This window comes from Mytilus californianus, unplaced genomic scaffold (genome assembly GCF_021869535.1).
Source record: "Mytilus californianus isolate M0D057914Y unplaced genomic scaffold, xbMytCali1.0.p SCAF_10, whole genome shotgun sequence".
Lineage (NCBI taxonomy): Eukaryota > Metazoa > Mollusca > Bivalvia > Mytilida > Mytilidae > Mytilus > Mytilus californianus.
The window spans coordinates 25144158-25166448 of record NW_026262582.1 but is presented as its reverse complement, the minus strand read 5'-3'; positions in this window follow the sequence as shown (position 1 = coordinate 25166448).

The window sequence follows — 22291 nt, the reverse complement described above, 5'->3', positions numbered from 1 at the left end:
TATTTGTTTACCATCAGTATATGGAATAAGCTTAGGTGGTCCCAGCCACGTCACTGAAGAATCGTCTGCACTCCTAGGACAATACAGTATTGTTTCCTCTCCGATACGACAGTAAACTTGATCTTTACGATTATTTTCTGAAAGTAACAACGTTCTGAATGTTAAACACTTTTGCTGTAGGTTATATCTTTATCATTAGGGGTATGGGAAACGTCTACTTTTTTTGTAACATTATTTCTCATATCAACCTTAGACAAAAACTTCAATGAAACAATACACAACATTATCATAACACTGGCTATGGAATCGGGTCAGACATAGCAGTGCTGACCACTTTGTTTGTTATTGCAATTTATATAGTTCACTATTTGTACAGACAATGTATCATTTAAAATTTGCAAAAAGTCCCTTTCTATTACTTTACATGGTATGATAAATTCTTTGTGTCTATTGTTTTTGGATTAACCGCTGTTCATTTTGCATTGTTCAACAAAGACTGATGAAATCGTTTGAACTACAAAAGGAGCGAGAATGCACGTGTTTACAGGATATTCCTTTTATGATGTCCTGCATCATCCGAAAACCAAACCCATTTTCAGTCAAGAGTCACAATCGGAATAGGGCACAGTTAGTGAATTTACAGATTGAACAAATGATATCTAAAAATCTAAAAAATGTGAAGTTGACAATTGAAGCTCCGATGGTATCAATTCGTGATTTTGTGGTCGCAAATTAAGTTAAGAATAGAAATTAGTATTTGCAGTTATCCATCAGTGTCAATGTCGAGTAGCATATCAAGATTTGCTAGTATTCGTAAGCTCGATGTACACACTACGCCGTTATCAAAATATCGACTCAGTGTTGAAATATCAGTCCATTTAACTCAACAAAAAAAGATGTTGATAGAAATTGGTGTAGTATTTTAATGATAGAAAAATATTTCAGTGAACAATTATTGCAAAATTACACTTTAAGCAATCGGCCAACAAAAAGGCTCTTCTCAATTAGTCAAGTCAATGATGTTTAATTTTTTTTTTTATCGTTTGACGCTATGTATAATTAAAAGAAAATAGCAAAATGAATAGGCAAATCCGTATACGGTCATCTTTTTTTCGGAGATGGAACCATACATGTATTGTTTAATGATTTATAAATTTATTATCGGAGAATTGAGGGAAAGGTATGATATAAAACCTATGCACAGAAACTGAGCTTGTTATTCCCCTCCCCGGGGACTTACAACCTTGGAGCTGCAATTGCATGCTAGTTAAATTTATTTAAGAACCATTCATGAAAATGCACTTTTGCTTCAATATGGAGAAATTCACCATTGGTTTGAGGAAGGTTTTGTGATGCTATTTGTCTGTGTATTGTTTTGGGAACTGTTGTTTGATTGTTCGTTCTTTTTATCTTGGTATATTTACTGTCTGTTTCTCGTGTTCTCTTCTTTTTGGTTGTTGTTTTTCCCGTGTTACCTTTTGTGTACATGTTATAATTATAGGTATAGTCGGTTTCAATTTGATTCGTTCAAATATATTTTCATTCAATGTGATGAATGAATGTAGAAATCTGATTTTTTTAACAAATTTAATTGTACAAAGGTTCTGTTTCGAATTCCCTGGAAAAAGATTATTATTTGAATATATAAGACAAATTCAAAGACAAATTCAGAAATTTTTATACTTGTAACAGTCTGTAATTTAGTCTCCCAAATTTATTTGTCATACATGCTGACTTATACCTTTATATCTTTTAAAAGGTGTGTTTTGCCAAATGAACTTACCTTCAGTAACAAATTGTGCATATCCTGAAGATACAATAATAGAAAATGTAAATATAATTACAGGCATTGTAAAAGCAACACACATTAACTATGGGAAAATCAAATATGCAAAAATTCCTATTTGAGTCAGTACTTAATAACTATTATTAATTCTAATCGAAGCACATTGAACCATTTCCTTTGAAATAATTGTTTTAATTACAACCGCTAAAAGTTTCAAGTGTTATAAAACAAATATTTCCTCAAAAAGAGTTATATATTATGTAGTATAGTAAAGACTATCATCTATTTCAATAGTCACTATATTGAGTATTGCACATATGTGTGCCTGCAGATGTTATATTAGAAAATATAAAAAAGCACGACACTAACATCATATAAAAAACACTTAGATACAATAATGAGTCTAAATAACCTATAGATATTATATAAACGTAGCAAATATAATCATTCTTGAATTGACAATAGCCATTATTTCACGGTATCATCTTATCAATCACAACACTTAGTCCATTCATATGATAAGTCACTCTTGACTTGAAGTGTGACCACTTTACCGATACTTACATATGAGATTTACACTCATAAACAACTTATATATACCACTTCATAGTCTTGAAAACCGTATGTTAACCTCTAATTTTCATTGGTTCTATGTGTCATATGATTGCTGTCGTATTGTTATGAACTCTTACTCTTTATTTTATTTGCAAATTTAGTGTGTGACAAAACAAATTTCTTTAACCTGCTGATTTATACAACACAAACTATAACTTGTATAAACATATGAAACGTTCTCATGATCCTTTACTGTATCTACTGTATCCCTTTTTCCAGTTCATTTGGATATAATCTTTAAATCTAGTCATTATTTTTTTAATTATTCATTTAAAGACATCATCTAAAATGCGGAACATGGAATCAAATAATACGGCCAGTTTTGGTTCTCTTTTACTAGAAAAAAGGACAAAGTAGGTCAGCAGATGATTAAAGTTGCTCTTATACTTTGTGTTGTATTTAGTCGTTACGGGTTTTGATAAGAGGGTCACTGGTGAGTCGTTTGTTTACAAAACACGCGTTTAGAGTCACAAATTTAAGCCTAGTCTATTTGATGAACTTGATTATGCTGAAACATATAATGATAAAAACTGCACATAGATACTTTCATTTTACAGCCAGTTTTGTAAATTAGCATCATCTCCAAGTATCAAACGCCCACAGTATGCAAAACAATAAGACATTTAATACGTACTACAAGTGAACTTTTTCATATTATTCTGAAAGAAAGTAATCAATCAGAGCTGATACTCTACATTATTGTTGTACTTGGCAATGAATTTAAGGCTTCAAATATGAGGGAAGTAGATATTACATTAAAACAATAGATAGTGTATGATTGAGGGATGTCACAATGTAAGAAGCTTATCAACTGCTGTGACAAAGAATGCATGTGATGAGTATCTGTAAATTCTATATACTGTTAAATGTCGTGTTTCCATTATGCTTGTTTCCAAATAAAATTCATTTATTCCTTGTTTTATATTATTGTTTCCGTGTAAAGACAAAAAGAATAAGAAACAAATAATGCACAACAAAATTTCATTGAAAATTAAAGTTGATACCTTCCTTTTAAAACCTCTTCTTCCAAATTATGTATATGTCTTATCACCATCCTACACAATTCATTTCATTCTTTGTTTTATATTATTGTTTCCGTGTAAAGACAAAAAGAATAATAAACAAATAATGCACAACACAATTTCATTGAAAATTAAAGTTGATACTTTTCTTTCAGAAACTCTTTTTCTAAATTAAGTTGATGTCTTATCACCATCATGCATAATTTGAATTGAATTAAAAATGTAATGTCTTTTACTATTCTCACAGAGAGAAAACGCATCGTTATTAATTTTAACTTAATTGTTTGACTTAAATGCATTCTATGTATCTGCTTTTACAAGTTAACGTTATGCCAAAAAAAAAGTTTGATGTGCTTTTTTTTCCCCGTGACTATTATTCTATTTTTCAACTATTGTACACCAAATTGTCGTTATGGGAGGGTTTCTGCACTCATAATCATGTTTAACCACGAAGTATGCTCAGGTGCCACCAAGTCAGGAAAATGGCAGTTGTTATCTTATAGTTCGTTTCTATGTGTGTTACATTGTCGTTTGGTTTTTTGTTGCACTTTAGTGTATCTGTTGTTTCGTTGTTTTCCTCTTATAGTTGATTTGTTTTCCTCGGTTTTAGTTTATAACCCAGATTTGTTTTCTCTCAATCGATTAATTACTTTCAAACGGCGGTATAGTACTGTTGCCTTTATTTATGTGTATGAAGCACAGCAGTAATTGTGTTTGTAAAATCTCCATTATTAACCCATCAAATTTACCAGGCTTATAATTTTGTACGCCAGACTACACAAGAATCAGCAGTGGAACTCGAATTACTTTCCTTTATTAGAAGAGAAAGGAAAATCAAATATGATTTGTTTTTGTGTCTGTGTGTGGTTTGTTTGCTACCTCATTGCACACCCCTTCTATCTCTTTTATGTTTAAATATTGAATCACTGTAACGTATATCAAAACATACATTTCATGGAATTAATTTAATTGTAAGTACTATCCAACGTGATGCAAACTTATGGCAATGCAATCTTTTATTGGTGTTAACCTCAAGCTTAGTTGAGATATTTTAATGCCATACGGATAAGCAGTGTGAATGTTTCTGTTTAGACAAGTAAAGTAGACAATGAGAAAAATGAAATAGTAACTATGTAACGGATCCGATGATGAAGGGTTTTTTTTATCTGTGTCAATATCGCGAAATGGAAATTAAATAAAATGCAGGTCTTCTAACTGTTGTTGTTGCATGTGTGATAAATGAGATGCAAGTACTGAACCCTGATTTCCTGTTAATTATTTTATTTGGAAATTAATTATTCTAAAATTTGTTCTTCTCTAGTTTTAATCATTTAACTTATAACAATGAATATGTGTAAAGACAAGGAATACAGAAAATCAAGAATTATAACATTACACAATTTATTAGTAGCTTCAGTGATTTTCATCATCACTTACATTATATTTCTACAGTTTGTCTAACTTTTCAATCCTTGTTCTGATTTTCTTCGTTCAAAGTCTGATATTGATTTGTTATAAAAGATGATTAATTCTACTGGGTCTGTGTGCACCTCTTCGATAGAAGACTTAAAAAAACGAAACAATGTATAATATATACTTGTATTTGTGGTATTAACCTAAAACATGGCGATGAAAATACAAAACAAATAAAACAAAATTTCTAAACGAACCTACAATAGTAAAAAGAATAATTATATCACGGTTTGAGAAGCACTCACTCTTATGTAATGGTGTGTTTACATTATCTATTGCAACATATAAATAACGTATCCAACCCCATGTTGGATACCATCGCACAATGTTACATAGTCAAATATCAAACTACATTCTGCAGTCTCAATGCACATTTCGAAAGCTCGACAGGAAATAGTGGATAAGCAATGCATTGCACAGTGTGATACGCTGCTTATTCTAATTACTCTCCTAGTATGTGTTGTTAACTTATAGTCTTTTGCAAATTCTTTGTAGAAGGCATTTTCACTGTTCAAAGGATGAAACCCTATTAAAATAGAAATAATGTTATTTCATTATCAAGGTCGTTGCACTCATATTTATTTTTTTTTAAATTTAGACGATTTTTTAAAAGTGTTTCGCTTGATTTTGTGGCAACAGAAAAATGAAGCTTTCAATAAATAAAAATGATACTCAAAATCACCTAATTTATAACATTTTATTCCAGCATCTAAAACTTTTTTTTGTACTAATATTTGCATGTTTGTTTTTCAAAACATGTTATCATTGTTGGTTCTGCACTATAAAGCAAACTTTAATCAGTAACATAGAATCTACAATCAAACGTCATTGAATTTGAAAGTCAATTCTGATAAGATACAGTATACAATCGTTGGTATTGCTAATTCTGTTGTTTACATGTTGTAATGTACTATTATATTATTTATTCGTGTATTTTTCTGTGCTGAGTGTTCTTGTGTTTGCTTGTACTATATTCTTGTCACGTAGTGTTTTCATTTTAGCAGTATTTTTAACATTGCTATATAAGCGGGAGGTTTGGCTAGCCATAAGAAAAGGATCAACCCACCATTTTCTCTTAAAATGTCCTGCACCAAGTCAGGATTATATCAATTGTTATCTACAGTCCGTTAATATGTATGTTGGCGTTTGATTTTGTTTAAGTTCAGAGTTTCTATTGTTCCGTTATTTTCCTTTAAAAGCGGATGTATTTCCCTCGGATTTAGTTTGTTACCCGGATTTTTATTTTGCTTATACGAATCATGACTACTGAACAGTGGTATACTTCTATTGCTTTTATTTATATAATGAATGCCGATTTGAAATAACACGAACTTAACTGCATGTGTTTATTTTGCAAATAGAGGCGGAAATACCTAGGGGATATTCAAAACATAAAAGTTGACGACATAATGACAATTTTCAAAATGAAAAATTACATGCGGGGATAACAAAAAACAAATATTAACACAGGTGTTACTAAATCTAAGACCAGAGCCTCATAGTACACCTTGTCGATTGTCATCAATGGTTCCTTATAGTGACATCTCTTATTTAAAAGACTATCCGCTGTGGTTAATTCACAGTATAACTAATGACAACAACTGACCTTTACATTGGACAAACAAATTTTTTCATGATTTGTGAAAAAAGTATATCGCCCCTTTATATTATATGTGTAGAACAACAAAAGATATACAGAAAGAAATTAAATATTAATCAGTACAGAAAATACTTGGCTTGTCGTTTCTATAATTGCCGCTCTTTTTCAAATAACTCTGCATATACTTTGACCAACAAGTTAGGCGATACTTAGAGGACACTTAGATACCAAAATATGTCTTTCCCCGAAAACATAACAAACTAATTATTTAACTTTATACAAGTAATAGCTTTTCTAAAAACGCTAGCCGTCTCTTAGCTGATGAAAGTGGAAAGTGTTCTCGCTTTGTAGATAAATTCATTCAGAATAGCCTTGCAAATCAATTAACAAATTTTACAAAACACGTTATGAAGCAGTATGTCGTTTAATGTTGGGTGTTAAATAAGGTCCTTATCGTAGTAATCCTTCAAAGCTTAACATACCGGATTGACATAATATTTTGTGAGAGACCGTTCTTTTAAAATGACAACAGTATTTTCGTATTTGAAATTTATAATTTTCTTTTATTTCTCTTTTTCTCATATTGCATATATATATATAGTATAAATGGTCAATAAACATCAAAACAATTACTAGAAGTGTGTTCTTGACCCTGCTCATTGTTTTAAGTAATATTCATTTTTTTGCTATTAATATTTTTTTTTTACATGTATTCACAACTATTCTATATATCATAGCTAGATTTGGGAGGATTAAAAACTTAAAATATTGTAATGACATGTCCATTGTAGAAGACCGTAGGTTAATTTTTAGAAGTAAATTGTTTTCTTTGTTGTTTAATTGGGTTGCTGTCTAAATTAATTACGTATACTTCATAACTCCCGTCAAATCATTCATAGAAATTAAGCACTGCCAGTGGCGGATCCAGAACTTTTTCTAAGGGGGGTCCCTGACTGACCTAAAAAGAGGGGCCGCTCCAGTCATGCTTTAGTGATTCCCTATGTAATCAACCAAATTTTTCCCACAAAAGGCCCCCCCCTGGATCCTCCTTTGACTGCTGAAATATGATAGTATACATGTATAATTGCTTTCATCGTCTGAGAGTAGTTTTTATTTTACTCTTCTTATATTCCCCTTTGGATATTTTTGGATCTTCTATTCTTCATCATCTGCGATGAGCAACGTTTAACCCAACCCAAATCCTGTCCTAAAGATCGGGGAGTGCATTTATCATACTTATCATTTGTATTGAGAGGTGAATAGGTCTTTATTCAAGCTTCATGATATTTGATGAAGTCGAGAAATTTAGGTGATATAAGAAAGACAAGGTTGAAGATTGAATCTGAACTGGGACTATTAAACTAATAGTATAATAGTCCCAGATCTGAAACTGATCAGATGTCGATATTTTTGTACAAATGCAATTAAAATCATGGTTGTAAATGCTTTACATATTTGTCAAACAATTTATTCTATCCTCATGAAATATCATAACCATGATTCCCTTCAAGTTTTCTTCATGTATAAAATGTACGTAACAGTGATCGACTGGATTGAATGTGAAACAATCACGTGTGTGTTTACAAAACTTCAGGATATTCGGCTATTTATAGATAAATGTTAACTGTGTACCGATATGCATGATTGATGACCAGGCAAAATCTAATTGCTATGAAGAGAGTACAAATCCGATACTCTACGGGATTGAAAGACATTTACTAGGTTTGGATTGTCCCAACCAATCAACGAACTTTAATTATTAACGTCTCAGTAATATCTTCCAATCAGGTAGTAAAAAGCATTCATGCCGGAGACTGTCCATCGTTCAATTCTTAATTACGTCTCCTCGGAGACGTTATCAAGACGCACAATTTTATAAACACTATAGTCAACAGTCGAGATAAGATAAAAGGCCGAAATTATCAGGAAGTACAAGGGCATTTAAATTCAAAAGTTCAAACAGGAGTTATTGTATTTGACCAGGACAAAAAAATGCAGGAGTAGAACACCCTTGGTGTTTTAAATGATTTTATAGATTTATGAACATTAAATGTACAAATTCAATGAACGTAATAATGAAATTTTACGTCATCATAAAATTTTTTGGATTTTAATACTCTCACACACGAAATAAAACGCACTGCGTATATATGTAAGACTAAGATCGACGTCCGGTCTCTAATTGACGTCCGTTCCTCTAATCGACGTCCAAATTTGAAGACTCAATAAGATAAGATCCGAAATCGACGGCCAAATGTATGCCCCTCTATTCGACGTCTATTTTATTGCTCTCAAATCAACGTCCAATTTTTTGCATCTCTAATCGACGTCCGTATTACGGACTTGCCACAATGACGTCATAACTTTATACAATGAAATATGATTGCCAATGTGACAACCATCCACCAGAGTTCAAATGAAGTGGATGTTAAGCATTTATAGGCAGCCGTACGGCCTTCAACAATGATAAAACCCTATACCGTGTAGTCGGCTATATAAGGCACCGACATCTAAAATGTAAAACAATTCAAACTAGAAAACTAATGGCCGTATATAACAAAACTATTCCGGAAAAGAATAAGACAGACGTTAACCAACGACAACCATTGAACTACAGGCTCCTGTATTAAGAGGCATATACATAATGTGGCGGGTTAAAAACATGCGCTTTACCCTCCCTTTGTATTAAAATTCATAAATGTGTTAAAAAATACAAAGTCTGAATTAACTATTTAATTTGTCTATTGTATTAGACTGAATATTGCCCTTTAGATGTCATTTGGTTTTCTTTGTCGTTGGATTGTTTTCTAATTGACGTATACGCGTATGGTTTTCTTGTTGTCATGTATCGATTTTAGTTATTCTATTAAGTTTTAGTTGATTCTTTGGGAAGAGATGTAACTGACTTTGTTGTTCCTTCTCAAACATCTACTATATCTTTACCATTATAAGTGTATAAAAACAAGTAGTTTCTGAAATAGATTTCAGTAAAGACAAAACTAAAACAGCTGATATAAATAAGGATCAATCTAATAGCGTCGGATATAAATCGACCGTATGCAAATGTATATCAATACATAAGTAACCTATTTTAGGTCAAAACGATCCCTATGTAAAGTCTGTAGATATAGGAAGATGTGGTATGAGTGCAAATGAGACAACTCTCCATCCAAGTCACAATTTATTTAAGTAAACCATTATCATGATTATAGGTCAAGGTACTGTCTTCAACACGGAGCCTTGGCTCACACCGAACAGCAAGCTATGTAACTGTTTGAAAATTAAGTTCTTATAAGAACCCTAAAAAAAAAAAAAAATTCGTCTTTTATTTCGTAATTGAATGTTACCAAATCAATTAAAGTCTTAAATATGTTCATGTATACGTGCACTTATTTATTACTTATTATTATTAGAAACCAAATAGAGAAGAGTATAATGGACCGGACGTCGTTGTTTTTTTTTTGCAATACATGACGTCACATTGGACGATGTCTAAATTTTGGACAATAATATGAGAATGTGACGTCAGATTTGGACGTCGATTTGTGGAACGAACGTCGATTTAGAGACCGGACGTCGATCTGAGTCAAACAAATATATTACATTTATTCGTATTTTGAAATATTCAACATCGAGATTTTTAAACTTCATATAATGATCGTTAACACCCTCATCAAACATACAGGTGGATATCAATTAACTGGTACACATTCTTATTTTAGATCAGTATAATAATATAAATGGTACCCATTTTTTTGCACTACATGCGCATTTCGACAATCAATGTCTCTTCAGTGATGCTCGAGTCAAAAATATTTGAAAATCCAAAGCTTATTAAGTAATACCTGTTTCATACACAGAAATATGGTGACTTCCTCCACAAAGTTGTGTTATATCACCAATACAATAAAAATCACAGTCGGAGCTCTGAAGATAATAATCGTCATCCTTTGTTCCATTGCGGAAAGGATTGGTTCCACAAAAGCATAAATAGTGTTCCTGTAGAATATAAGGGATACCTTGAAGAATTGTAATTATCAATCGTTATCAATTGCAACCAATAACATTTACAATGTAAGGAGTCATGCATTTTCTGATTGCAAAAAGTAAAATCACAAAAATACTGAACTCCGAGGAAAATTCAAAACGGAAAGTCCCTAATCAAATGGCAAAATCAAATGACAAAACACATCAAACGAATGGACAACAAGTAATCGTAATGTAATCGATTACAATGAAAAAGCTAGTTGTAATTATGATAACGTGCTCAGTAAATCTTTTTGTAAGATAGAAGAGTTTTCGATAATCAAGCATGATATGTCCTAGATATAGTATTAGGCAGATCAGACAATGTGTTGGTATTAGTAGTCCACTTTTTTATCAAAAAAGAATATGATTGACGATTCATTTTGTTAATTACAAAGCAATTGCAGTTTAAAAATGTTTGAGATCATGTGAATGAAATGAGTGAATCATTTTTAAAATAATTTCATTTTAAAATACGTTGACCTTTCTGAATGTCTAATTTTGAGATTGAAGACTTGTGATACAAGATATTTTCTTTGACAACATTTTATGTTCTTTGATGTAACAATTTTGATATTAGCTCCAAATTTAGTTTAGACATAATTATTTTTACCGTTATGGGATTTCAACAGCATTAAACATTAAAAACATTATGTAAGGTAACCAATTATTTTTGAATTTAGGTGTAAATGTAATGTAATAAATTATATTTCAGCTGTTTTCCTATTGCTTGTAGTTAAATGGTTTAGTAATTCAAGCTTAATTGTTTTGTTTGTATAAATGTTTTGACAAGTATTATAATTAAGATTGACATCTCCAATCAATAGATAGGCAGGACTTCAGCTTGTATACTCTGAACTTAAATTTGATTAGATGTTAAGTAAAATGCAGAGTATACTGTATACGAGCTGAAGCTCCGCCAGTCTATTGATTGACCAAACCTTTATACTACAAACATGAGTAAAATAACTCTAAAAGTGCAAAGTACTTGTTATTTAATCAATTACTTGATTTTGGAAGTCATCCATCCACTCCCTGCAAGGAACTCGTTATTTAAACAAGTAAGTATCATATCTTAATATTATTTATGAATGGACAACTTTTATCCACAACTTCAACATGTTCAATAGAAAACTTAATAAGACAAAAACCTTCTCTGAAATAGGCCGTACGGTGACCTATAGTTGTTAATTTCTGTGTCATTTGGTTTCTTGTGAAGAGAAGTCTCATTGGCAGTCAAACCAAATCTTCTTTTTTATATTCAAAAAGAAGTATTTGTATTTACAGTTTTATGTAGGTATTGTTGACTTCTTACTTTAGTCGTTAGAAATAGTCTGCTTACAAGTGGGGAAGATCATTGAAGTCCTATTTTAAGAACCAGAAACATACCAAGTGAGCCTAGATCACAAGATATTGTTCAAAGGAATCAAGAATTCATAGTATGGAGCATAGCGTATCATGACGCAAAAAAGAAAGGATTCAAGAGGCCGACCATGAGTTACCTTAAAAGTCTAGTGGCAAAATAAGATATACGATAAAGAGTTCCATATGAATATGATATTGTCATACGTATAATGGGTATTCTTAAAAAATCAGTTAAAATGTATGATATAAGTTAAACTTGATAAATAATGAACACTAACTTGAACTGATATAACATACCAAAACATTAAACCTGTTAAGTTCTCACATTCACTTCTAAGTCGTTGTATAACAATGTTTTTGCTTATATTGTGCATATTTAAAAGCATTTATTTAATTTACTCTCGTCAGACATGTGTATCCCTGAATGACAATATTAACATAACTTATATTAACAAGGAAAAGTGACAATTTCATATGTATTTTCGTTCATTTAAAATGATATTCCAATAAGTAAAGTCATATGGAATTTCAAATAAACAAAAAGTAAGGTAATATTTGCAATCATTGGTTTAGTAATTTTGAAAGCATCAAAATTTCAAGAAACCCGATTCATATGACTTTAAGAATATTTGGGACCTGATTCCTTCTAAAAACATATGCTAAAAAATATTGTAAATTAGAAAGCTGAGTTAAGGTGGTATGGTGTCTTTCGCCATCTTGGATTGTAAAAAACAGAGAATCTAAGGTCAAGATTTTCATTCAAGTTATCAAAATTTGATGCAGGAATACAGATAACTAATGTGAATTTGCATTTAAAAGAACAAAATTATATGATTATAACTTATAAATATTAGTAGTTTTACAAGTATTGATTAATTCTGTTTGATATTTAATATTTTTAAATTGGCATTTTAAGGGGAGGTAACTCTGAAATAGTGCATTTTCTGAAGGAATCTACATGGAATTTTGTTATTTTGTATTTTAGCCAGAAAAAACGCCCGGTGACCCTATCTTTTCTTTTGATATTCTCACAGCATTTTCTAAAAGCTATCTTCTCGTATTTTATTTTACAATTCTATCATTTAGTTTAGCTTCTAAACACATAATGATGTTTTTTCCTGTATAATCCATACAAAATGTGTCATTTTGTCACAACCTGTAGCTTGAGAAAATTCGCGGTGACCTATCGTTTTTATTATATATTTGAACATATATCAATATGTACTTCGTTTTGGCAAAGTATGAACAAATTCTATCATTTTTAATTTAGACTCCCATACCACCTTAAAAGATGTTTATATAGTTTAAAACAGAGTTAGCAATGCAGTGATGATTGTGGGATATTTCTTTTTTTTTTGGAAAGAGTTAAAATGTAGCTGAATAGTAGTCCTTGGCTTGGAAAAACCGGAAAATACATTTTATCAATGTTACGAGGAAAATAGAAAATGCGTAAATTCACTTAAGTATGTATTCCACATACCTCCGTACCGGCATACTTGTAGCCCTTTCCCTTACAGTAAAGTATGCATCTACTGTTTTCCATATCAAAATGGTGTCCGATTTCATTATAAATGTGTGGTAGAAGTTTGTATTCAGGGTCAACAAAACAGCCAATGTAATTAGACAATTCTGTACACAAAAAAAAGAAGCATATATGGCTCTTATAAAGCAGAAATATTGTAATTTGCCAATGTTTTAACAAATCGTAGCTATCTTATTTCTAACATCTTATTGATATCAAATTGAAACCCTTGGATAAAAGACAAGGCCAATATATATCCTCTCATTTAAAACGGTTGAACTATCTACACGGAATTTTCTAATAGATATGTGACAAACCAGATAACCCAATACATGTTACTGTTCAATATGATGTGTAATTCGTGCTTCCCAAATGTATGTAATATATCAGTATAAGGATGTTCTAATTTAAAAATTATAATAATCCTTGTCTGATACTTGAACACATTTTGAGTAAAGCACCTATCATATGTATAATAGAATAAGTCGTCTTTTGATTTAAGATTAAATATGCCAAAATGAAAAAAGAAAAATCACAAAAATACCGACCTCCGAGATAAAATTCAAAACAGAAAGTCCCTAATGAAATGGCAAAATAAAAAGCTCGGTCATATCAAACGAATTGATAACAACTGTCATATTGCTGAATTGGTACAGGCATTTTTTTATGTAGAAAATGATGGATTAAACCTTGTTTTAAAGCTAGCTAAACCTTTCACCTGTATGAAAGTCGCAGATAATTCCATTTTATTGCCAATGATATGGGAACACAACAAACGGATATAAAAGGGAAAAAAGTCAAAATAGGGGTTCAACAGTCAACATTGTGTTCTAATCTTGAACACTATAAAAACATACAAATATGTAACAAAGAAACACAAAATCAACAAATAATGTTACCATAGCACAATAGAACAATAACACAATGACGGGATGCGTAAATACCGAGCCACGTCGGATGAATAACACCAAAAATAGACTAAATAGTAAAAGTATTATTTAAAAGACAAAAATTATGATTCTATAACAGTTAAACTCTAAAAAATTTCTGGATAATTGTATATCTCGATCTTTTTCTGAAATTAGTTCTATTAAAACTTTAGATTTTTCAATACTGTATACCATCGTTCCACATGTGAAATTAAAAAATCGTCAAAAAGAAATAATCACTATGCTTTTCAACATAAAAATGGTAGCATCCGGCATAAATTTATTACTTTGGGATATTATACGGCTTATTTTGTTAATAGTAAACAAAAAGGTAAAACATGCTACACAGAAGAACAAGTGATCAGTATGCTAGAGTTTATCATTGACAAAATATTTGTTGAATTTGGAGGTAGACTTTTTCAACAAATTGTCGGCATCCCTATGGAACGAGCTGTGCGCCTACTCTTTCCAACCTCTTCGTATTTTCACGTGAGTCGGAGTTCCTTCAAACACTTGTCAAAATCAAGAAGATAAAAAAAAGCCAAGGTCATTTATTTCACATTCAGATATATTGATGATGTTCTTTCCATTAACAATCAAAACTATTCTGATTGGGATCCAATAATATATCCACCAATACTAGAAATTAAAAAACAAGACAGACACGGCTTTCTCCGCCTAATTTTAGACTTTGACATACATGGTCATCTCTTTACCAAAATCTATGACAAACGAGACGATTTTAATCTTAAAATTATCAATTTCCCCAACCTTACTATCAATATACCAACTTCAACTGCAGCGGCTACTCAGACTTTGTATAACGTTACTAGTGTCTGAACAGAGAATTGTTGAACCAGGGGTATGTCAAAGAACGTCTCGTCCTTTTTCTTAAAAAGTTCATTGGAAGGTACTTAGACCTTGTTGATAAATATTCCGTATCAACTTCACAAATAATATACAATGGTCTTGAAGTATAGATTTTGGGACTAACGTTTATTGTCATCATAGTCCTAAGTAATGTGTCCTCAATCGGTTCTGCACATTTATACTTAAAACTGTCCTAAAGATATAATTGGTATATACAGGTGCTATGAAAGACTAGTCCGTTGGTTGTAGATTGGTAGAAATCACAGTAGTTAAGTGCTGACGTGTGGTCAAAATTAAGCTGACAGTACTTTACGTGAGCGTCACTGATGAGTCTTATGTAGACGATACGCGCGTCTGACATATCAAATTATAAGCCTGGTACCTTTGATAACTATTACCAATGTTACCATCAACTAAATCAATCTAGTAGAGACTCATCAAGGTAACAAACAAACAAACATTGAGGGATCGTACAAGCAACAAAAGCAATGCGACCGATGCGTTGACAGAGTAAATTTGTCCTGCTATTCATGCATTACCAGCCATGTGCATCCAATCTCAACTAATATATTACACTTGGTAAAATTGTAGATCACATGGTATCTTCAGATCGACAACTGAGAGAAACAGATCGCTTTTGAGTTGATACACCGATAGTTTGTATTAGTCAACCAATACACGTATTTACATCGTTGATATATAGTTATATTTTGACCCTAATTTTGTCTCCTTCTGACGTCATACAATAATTAATTTTAGATTATGACGTCATAAGTTTAGAATTGTGTTCTAATAGTTTGTGTGTTTAATTAATCGCGGACAAATTTGCATACAAGTGTATATACATCAATTCGTGATTGTGACCGTTAAACCTATATAGTGTCCTTAACATGAAGATTGTTTGCCTAGCTCATATGAAACAGTTCTTGTGTAATGAGCGCATCCCTGTCAGCAAAGTCCAAATAGTGTATACAGAAGAAATGAGAAGTTGACAATTGGAAATTGGCTTTCATCAAGTTTGTCATTGGTTTATGTTTGAATTTATCCATCTGTGTCGACATTGAGCTTCTCTGTACAACTTTCAAAGATATGACTTCAATGAACAATTACTAACAACTTTTTAGAAATTTTAGAATGAACGAAGCTACAAACTTTAATATTTTTTACAGCTGTTGATCACTACTTTAATTTTATAACAAACAATAGGTGAGCTTTTAGCAATTAAAATGATTTGTTTTGATAGGAATAATCAATAAATCTGTATACAAATTATCTTTAATCATATACATGATTGTAAAATTTATATTTTATACAAACATTATAAGAAAATTGCTGATTTTTTTTAATAAAAATTGTGAAAAAAAGAGTTCGTTCTAAATTATCATTTAAAGTAACTAATCAAAGTCAATATTAAGAGCAAAATTTGCACTTAGCCTTAACAGCACGACAATTTTCTGCAAACCAAGGAAACAACAAAACAAGTGCACATCTTTTATCATAAGGGCTCAATCTCATGATCCAATTTTTGGAAAGGTAATTCGTGAAGTAAACTGTGAAAAAAACACACATTAACACCCTACATATCGCTAAGCATTAGTATACTGAAACTACATTTATTTGATATTGAACCATTATCTATCGTAGTGAACATTAGTTTGAGATTTTTTATGCTTTCATATAAAAAAAAACATTTGTTTTTATATAATATTACACCTGTTTTTGCATTGTAATCGATAACATTACAATTACTTGTAATCAGAAAATGCATGATTACTGATTACATGTGATTACACCGAATATGTAATCATGTACAACTGATTATGATTACTGATTACGATTACTTCATGCCTGTTTCTCTTGTAACCCAAGACATGTAAATTTTCCTATGACCGACGTATTTAAATATCAAAGTTTTAAACGTAAGAAGCTTAAACAGACATACAGGTCACACAAAACAATAACCGATAGATACAACACAAAAAGAAGAAAAAAACTCACAAAATACAACACAGAAAGAAGACAAAACACACAAAATACAACACTTAAGTATTATTTTATGCTTTTGCTGATATGTTAATTGTTTAATGTATAACTATTGTTGTCTTACCGTGCACTGGTTTTGGGCACTGAAAAGAAAAAAATTAACATAACAAATAGCAATTGTAAGTAAAATCATGCCTAATAAGAAAGCGATTTAAGGTACGGTTGTCACTGGTTGAGCTGGATCTACTTACTCTTGTGGAGCACCTTCGATATCACATGATTTTAGTTGGGCTTCCTGTTGGTCAGTCTGTTTTTTTTATATCGTGCTTGATTGATGATGCTTGTCGTTTGGTCGTTTTTGTTTTCGCTTGAGGTGTTTTTTTTTTTTTGCCTCTCTTTTAAATCATTACTGATCAATACAAGAATTTAAAAAGAAAAGAGATTAATACCAACGGGACATTCAAACTCATCAGTCGAAAAAAAAACTGGCAGTGTCATGGCAATAGTGTACAAAACACAACATAGAAAACTTAAGACTGAGCAACTTTTATAACATCCTGATATCGACCTATAGCTAATGTGTATTAGATACAATACAAAGGTAACAAAGAAACCGGTCGATAACAACCGTTGCCGTATAGTTTTTTCTGCACGAGTTGGCATTTGAAGTTCCGGGGCGATAACTGAGGACTTTGACCTGACTACAAGTGCAGTAAATCTATATGGCAGTTTGTTTCCGACCTGTTTTTGTTGTTGTTGTTACCTTTATTTTGTATCTGACTTGTACGACGTTTTAAGAAAGAAGTAGTAAGCATTGCATTTAGAAGCGGTAGCAGATTTAAACAGATTAGAAACTTAAATGGCCATATACCAGTTACTGTAACTTAAACAAACTTGTTTTCACTTCCCTTCAGTTGAGAGTTTCCTACGAAATTCAAGAATCTAATAAAAGATGAATGTCGTTTACATTTGAGACTTTTTAAAATGTAACGTCGAAAGAAAGTAATGTATGAAAAAGATTTCAGTAAGTAAGCTAACATTTGATTTTCATTAAGGGAAATATAGAAAAGGGGGGAGGGGGAGTAAATAAATTCAAAATAATCAGGCTTGATGATTTTTTGTTTAAAAGATGCAGGATGTGCCATTCCCCTTAAACGAAAATAAAAATTGTACGTTTGCTTCCAAATATATAAATTCAAAATATATGAATGCAATGACAATATAAATGTATAAAATGAATGAGTTTCCTATTTCATTAGTGAAAATTTTGTCTTGTTTTAGAGAAATTTATGGTGTGTACAAGTTTTCATTTTGCACAAATTACTGTTTGTACAAAAATATAGTACAAAATATAATTTGTACAAATAGTGCTTGTAATTTGTACAAATAGTGCTTGTAATTTGAACAAATAGTGCTTGTAATTTGTATAAAAAGTGCTAGTACAAATTACAATTTGTTCAAAATTTGAGGAAAATTCACTTATAACTTATACAATAATTTGTAGCATTTATACACACTCAAGAATTGGTATTCAATTACCACACAGTAAACCTTATTACAAAATACAAAAATAGTTCTGTAACCTTTGAGCATGTGAGCGAATTATGGCATCGTAATTTGCAAATTTCCCTATGATTTTTACATTTACATTTACAATTGCTGCACCCCCTTTGTATTAAAATGAAAGAAACCCCTGACCATCAGTTTGTGAAAGCTTTTTAATTGCTTCATGTAGCGACAGTTAAAGCTCAGGAACCGTTGCTGCAAATAAAGATGTGTCTTCAACAGCTTTAATTTGATTTCTCGACACATATCCCTTTTAAATTCATAAAGCTGTGGTACCGAAATTCTCCAGATTTAAAAGTTAAACCTTAGATATTTCGCGGGTTTGCTTGGGCACGATCCTACTGAGGAATTGGTATAATGAAATTATCACCCACAGCTAGTTTAAATAATTTGGGATAAGATAATCGGATTGAATCTGTTGGCGAGACATCACACGCTTCCTGGCACGTATGATGGGTCTTTCAACGTCAGTGTCAACCGGATTGTCACTTGGGCCAATTCCAATTATACTATCATAATTGTCATTGGGCCCAATTTCTATTATACTATCAGCATTTTCACTGGGCCCAATTTCTATTCTACTATCAAAATTGTCACTGGTACTAGTTTCTATTATACTATCAGAATTACCGATGGGACCAATTCTTATTATTCTATCAGAATTGTCACTCGGGCCAATTCTTATTATTCTATCCAAATTGTCCCTAGGGTCGATTTCTATTATACTATCAGAATTGTCACTGGTGTCAATTCTTATTATTCTACCAGAGTTGTCACTTGGAACAATTTTTATTATTCTATCAGAATTGTCACTCCAGCCAATTTTTATTATTCTATCAGAATTGTCCCTGGGGTCGATTTCTATTGTACTATCAGAATTATCTGGCAAGCATGGACATGTATCAATTTCATTTCCTGTCTTCATCTGGTTATTTTTGTATTTTGAAAATAAGGTTTATTGTATGGGCATTGAATAAAAATTATGAAGTGTGTATCAATGCATTTTTGTAGCAAAATCCATACTATAAATTGTACAAGTTGTAATGTCACGGAATAGAAGTTCCTTCATAATATAAGTACCAAATGGAAACAATATTCTGGAATATTATTTCCACTGGAATAAATATTACAGTAAATGTTCATAACGGAATAAATGGTATAGAATAATTGTTCCAACAGGAATAGATATTATGACATTGTTTATAACAAAGTTTCCAGTGGAACTTCTGTTAGGCGGAACAAGTATACGTTGACAGTAAGTGAATCTTAGTCAAATCTTGTACAAATAGTAATTTGTACAAGCACTGTTTATACAAATTACAATTTGTACAAATTCAAAATACAAATTATAATTTGTACATTTGTTTTGTACAAATCATGATTTGTACAAAATGATAACTTGTACAAAACATACATTTATATAGACATATATTCGGGATTTTTTCAAAACAACTTCATGCTAATAAGTTTTTATATGTCTCCAATATTGCTGTTCAAGATTAAACACGTGTCACAATGTGATCCAATTGCAGCTTCCGACAATATTGGTGACATAAGGTGAATGATTTTCCTAAAGATTTGTGTGAAAAGTTATAAACTGGAATTGTTTGAAAAAAATATAGATTTTGATGCCAACATAAGTATTCTAATAAAAAAACACAGAAAATATGTAGTTGAAACAAAACGTTCAAATATAATTGAAATAAAGAGTGCCCATGAACTAACTGATCATGTACGAATGATTCTATTCCCAAAAAGTGTCCGTTTAACAACTAAAAAGTATCCGTGTATCATCTAAAAAGTGTCCGTGTAATACCCGTTAGTGTTTTGGTTATCTATAGCCCTGCTTGGGGCAAAGGCGTACGATGATTTTATACTGTCGCTATATACCCACTATTTATTTCCGTCCGTAAGCGAACCTCTTATTGTTAAGAAAAGTGACGTGGTATGAAATCGACATTGCACGAAATGATTCTTTGTTACAATATTTGGTAGAAAAAGACAATAGACCAGCTGCAAAATAAACGACACGAACTTAAGCACATGGATGGAGAACGAGATTCTCCTAATCTATATTTTCACAATGCTTTGAAAGGATTTCCAATTTCCAATTATTTACGTTCCAGAACACGGAACAGTATTTCAAAAATGTAAACAAAATTGAATATTTATATAAAAAGTTTCGGTTATTTTTAGACTCATTTGTCAACTGAAATACGAATTATATGTATGCATTGATGAATCTAAGATGTTTGCGTTATTCATCATACAAAATAAAACGATAAATGCAAAAAACATTTCTTCGTGTTCAAATAATGTGTATTTAGTCACATTTAAAACGCATACTTCGCCTACGTGATCATTGTTCGTTATGTGACCAGGAAAACGTTCTAAGATTTGATAAAAAAAATATTCACTCGTCAAATGTTTAGAACATAGCCCATTATCTATTTTATATGTAAGACCTCCGGTCTCTAAACGTCGATCGTTCTCAAATCGACGTCAAAATCTGACGTCACATTATAAAAAAATTCTAAATCGAAGGAACAAATTTATGACCCTCTAATCGACCGCTTTTTTTGTTGTTCTCAAATCGACGTCCAACTTTTGGCTTCTTTAATTGACGTCCGTTTTATGGACGTGTCTCAGTAAAATCGACATAACTTGATTAAAGGGTAGGTTGAACCTAAAACCTAAAATTAATGTTGAAAAAGATAAGTCCAAAAAATAATACATTTCAACAATTGTCTGTACGTTGTAATTCTTTCTGTTGTGCAATACTGTATACTGCCCTCTAGATGTCTTTTGATTATCTTTGTCTTTAACAAAACGAGACAGATAATATAAACAAAGATCACTTCTAATATGACATTCTTCTTTCGCTTTGGGAACAAAGTCATGTTCTTATTCCAATAAAACATGGGCTGCACGTGATTGACGTCACAATTGAGATTGCAACCTCATCTGTGTTTTTAAAAACGCCGGAAATCCATATGGACATTTGTGTTCGTGTTTCTCGCAAGTAAATTTAAAAAAAAACATCTGTTCATGTTTTAATCGTGAAACGGTTGATTTTTGTATAGCGTGTTGGCTTCATCAAATCAAAATGAATGACTTTTCGATCCCCTTTAATAGGTCCGTTTCGAAATTTATAAATTGTCCTATTATAATCGAGAAAGTTCTATCATGCCATGTTCTATGCTCATTTTAACATGGGTAGGCATTATATTTGTCAACATTTAATACCTCGCTATCGCTCGGTATAACGATATTGACAAATATAATGCCTAACCATGTTAAACTGAGCATAGAACATGGCATCTAGAATAATTTCATAATTGAGAAAAATAAATTATTGCATTAAATTAGACTTCGCGAGGAGAGTCTTCTCGTCTATCGGACGTCGTTTTTTTTTTATTCTTTACGTTACATTAAACGTCGACTAGATTTGTTAAAATATTGGACACTGATTTGAGAACGGACGTTAGATTTGGGCGTCGATTTGAGGAACGGATGTCAATTAGAGACCGAGCA